The sequence below is a fragment of the Pseudophryne corroboree genome, chromosome 6 (assembly GCF_028390025.1).
Source record: "Pseudophryne corroboree isolate aPseCor3 chromosome 6, aPseCor3.hap2, whole genome shotgun sequence".
In the NCBI taxonomy this organism is placed as follows: Eukaryota; Metazoa; Chordata; class Amphibia; order Anura; family Myobatrachidae; genus Pseudophryne; species Pseudophryne corroboree.
This window is the reverse complement of record NC_086449.1, coordinates 15,465,786-15,469,960: the sequence shown is the minus strand read 5'-3', so window position 1 is coordinate 15,469,960 and position 4,175 is coordinate 15,465,786.

Here is a 4,175-nt window from a genome sequence, read left to right as displayed (position 1 = left end):
CAGTAGTCCATTGCTCTACCTCTGTGTCGTCAAGTATACTACAAATTCAGTAAAATGACCCAAAAATCAAAATTAAAAGTGTCTGATAAGAAGCGTAAACTTGCCAATATGCCATTTACGACACGGAGTGGCAAGGAACGGCTGAGGCCCTGGCCTATGTTCATGGCTAGTGGTTCAGATTCACATGAGGATGGAAGCACTCATCCTCTCGCTAGAAAACTGCAGTGCCACTCCTAGATGGGCCAGGTGTTTGTGTCGGCAACTTGGGTTGCTTAGCTTAGTCACACAGCTACATCATTGCACCTCTTATTTTGCATCATGTGCTGTTTGGGGACTATTTTTTAAATATGCCATCCTGTCTGACACTGCAGTGCCACTCCTAGATGGGCCAGGTGTTTGTGTCGGCCACTTGGGTCGCTTAGCTTAGCCATCCAGCGACCTTGGTGCAAATTTTAGGACTAAAAATAATATTGTGAGGTGTTCAGAGTAGACTGGAAATGAGTAAAAATTATGGTTATTGAGGTTAATAATACTATGGGATCAAAATGACCCCAAAATTCTATGATTTAAGCTGTTTTTGAGGGGTTTTTGTAAAAAAACACCCGAAACCAAAACACACCCGAATCCTACAAAAAAATTTCAGGGAGGTTTTGCCAAAATGCGTCCGAATCCAAAACACGGCCGTGGAACCGAATCCAAAACCAAAACACAAAACACAAAAAAGTTCCGGTGCACATCACTACTTTGCTATTTGTAGTTTGATTCTGTATATCTACTTACTTTGCTAATTGATCTATATTTCTGTATGTCTAGTTACTTTGATATTTGTATTTCAATATGTCTGAAAAATTTGCTATTTGTACTGAAATTCTGTCTATTTACTTTGCTATTTGATCTTTAGTACTGTATGTCTAGTTACTTTGATATTTCTAATAGAGGGGCAGATGTATTAACCTAGAGAAGGCTTAAGGAAGTGATAAACTAGTGATATGTGCAAGGTGATAAACAGACCAGCCAATCAGCTCCCATATGTAAATTAACAGTTAGGAGCTGATTGGCTGGTGCATTATCACCTTGCACTTAAAACTGCTTTATCACTGGTTTATCACTTCCGTATGCCTTCTCCAGGTTAATACATCTACCCCATAATTCTGTATGTCTAGTTACTTTTCTATTTGTACTATAATTCTGTATGTCTATTTACTTTTCTATTTGTACTATAATTCTGTATGTCTGGTTACTTTGCTATTTGTACTATAATTCTGTATGTTTAGTTACTTTGCTACTTGCACTATAATTCTGTATGTCTAGTTACTTTGCAATTTCTAGTTCTGTGTGTCTAGTTACTTTTCTATTTGTACTTTAATTCTCCTTTTCTAGTGACTTTGCTTATTTTGTACTGTAATTCTGTATGTCTAGTTACTTTGCTATTTGTACTTCAATTATGTTTATCTAGATACTTTGCTATTTGATCAGTAGTTTGTTTAGTTACTTTGATATTTGTAGTTCAATATGTCTGGAATGTTTGCTATTTATACTGTATTTCTCTATGTCTAGTTATTGTGCTATTTGAACTGTAGTTCTTTATGTCTAGTTACTTTGCTATTTGTAGTTCTGTATGTCTAGTTATTTTAATATTTATATTTCTGTATGTCTGGTTACTTTGTTATTTGTACTGTAATTCTGTATGTCTAGTTACTTTGCTACTTGAAGTTCTGTATATCTAATTACTTTACTATTTCTACTTTAATTCTGTTTGTCTAGTTACTTTGCTATTTATACTTTAATTCTCTATATCTAGTTACTTTGCTATTTGTACTTTAATTCTATATGTTTAGTTACTTTGCTATTTGTACTTTAATTCTATATGTCTTGTTACTTTGCTATTTGTACTTTAATTCGTAATGTCTTGTTGCTTGGATATTTGTATTTCTGTATGTTTGGTTACTTTGCTATTTGTTCTGTAATTCTGTTTGTGTAGTTACTTTGATTTTTGTATTCCTGTTTGTCTAGTTAATTTTCTATTTATACTTTCATTCTGTATATCTAGTTTCTTTGCTAATTGATCTTTATTTCTGTATGCCTAGTTACTTTGATATTTGTATTTCTGTAAGTCTGGTTACTTTGCTATTTGTACTGTAATTCTGTTTGTGTAGTTACTTTGATTTTTGTATTTCTGTATGTCTGCTTACTTTACTATTTGTAATTTAAATCTGTATGTCTTTTTACTTTGCTATTTGTACTTTTATTCTGTGTATATATAGTTAATTTGCTATTAATACTTTAATTATTTATATCTAGTTACTTTGCTAATTGTATTTTAATTTTCTTTTTTAGTTTCTTTACTATTTTTACTGTAATTCTGTATATCTAGTTACTTTGCAATTTATACTTTAAATCCGAATGTCTAGTTACTTTGATAATTGATCTGTAGTTCTGTATATCTAGTTACTTTGATATTTGTATTTCAATGTCTGGAAACTTTGCCATTTGTACTGTATTTATGTCTGCTAATTACTTTGATATTTAGCCTGTAGTACTGTATATCTAGTTACTTTTATATTTCTAATGTAATTCTGTATGTCTAGTTACTTTTCTATCTGTACTATCATTCTGTATGTCTAGTTACTTTTCTATTTGTACTATAATTTTGTATATCTAGTTACCTTGATATTTGTATTTCTGTATGTTTGTTTACTTTTCTATTCGCACTATAATTCTGTATGTCTAGTTACTTTGCAATTTCTAGTTCTGCATTTCTCATTGTTTTGTTATGGTATGTGTACTTTAATTCTGTATATTTAGTTACTTTGCTAATTGATCTGTTGTTATGTATGTCTAGTTACTTTGATATATGCATTTCAATATATCATGAAGCTTTGCTATTTGTACTGTAATTATGTCTGTCAATTTACTTTGCTATTTGATCTGTAGTATTGTATGTCTACTTACTTTGATATTTCTAAAGTAATTCCGTATGTCTAGTTACTTTTCTATTTGTGCTATAATTATGTATGTCTAGTTACTTTTCAAATTTTACTGTAATTCTGTAAGTCTAATTACTTTGATATTTGAAATTCTCTGTGTCTGGTTACTTTGCTATTTGTACTATAATTATGTATGTATATTTACTTTGCTATTTGCACTATAATTTTGTATGTTTAGTTACTTTGCTATTTGTAGTTCTGAATGTCTACTTATTTTAGCACTTGTATTTCTGTATGTCTGGTTACTATGTTATTTGTACTGTAATTCTCTATGGGGGTCATTCCGAGTTGTTCGCTCTGTAAAAATCTTCGCATCGCAGCGATTTTCCGCTTAATGCGCATGCGCAATGTCCGCACTGCGACTGCGCCAAGTAAATTTGCTATGCTGTTAGGATTTTTACTCACGGCTTTTTCTTCGTTCTGGCGATCATAATGTGATTGACAGGAAATGGGTGTTACTGGGCGGAAACAGGCCGTTTTATGGGCGTGTGGGAAAAAACGCTACCGTTTCCGGAAAAAACGCAGGAGTGGCCGGAGAAACGGGGGAGTGTCTGGGCGAACGCTGGGTGTGTTTGTGACGTCAAACCAGGAACGACAAGCAGTGAAATGATCGCAGATGCCGAGTAAGTCTGGAGCTACTCAGAAACTGCTACGAGGTGTGTAATCGCATATATAGTTATTTTGCTATTTGTACTTTAATTCTATTTGTCTAGTTACTTTGCTATTTATACTTTCATTCTGTATATTTAGTTATTTTGCTCTTTATATTTTTATTCTCTTTTTCTAGTAACTTTGCTATTTGTACTGTAATTCTGTATATCTAGTTACTTTGCTATTTGTACATTAATTTTGCATGTCTAGTTACTTTGCTAATTGAGCTGTAGTTCTGTATGTCTAGTTACTTTGTAATTTGTATTGAAATATGTCTGGAAACTTTTACTATTTGTACTGTAATTTTGTCTATTTACTTTGCTATTTGGTCTTTAGTACTGTATGTCTAGTTACTTTGCTATTGCTAATATAATTCTGTATGTCTAGTTACTTTTCTATTTGTACTATAATTCTGTATGTCTAGTCACTTTGATATTTACTGCAATTCTGTATGTCCAGTTATTTTGATATTTCTAATGTAATTCTGTATGTCTAGTTAATTTTCTGTTTGTACTATAATTCTGTATGTCTGGTTAC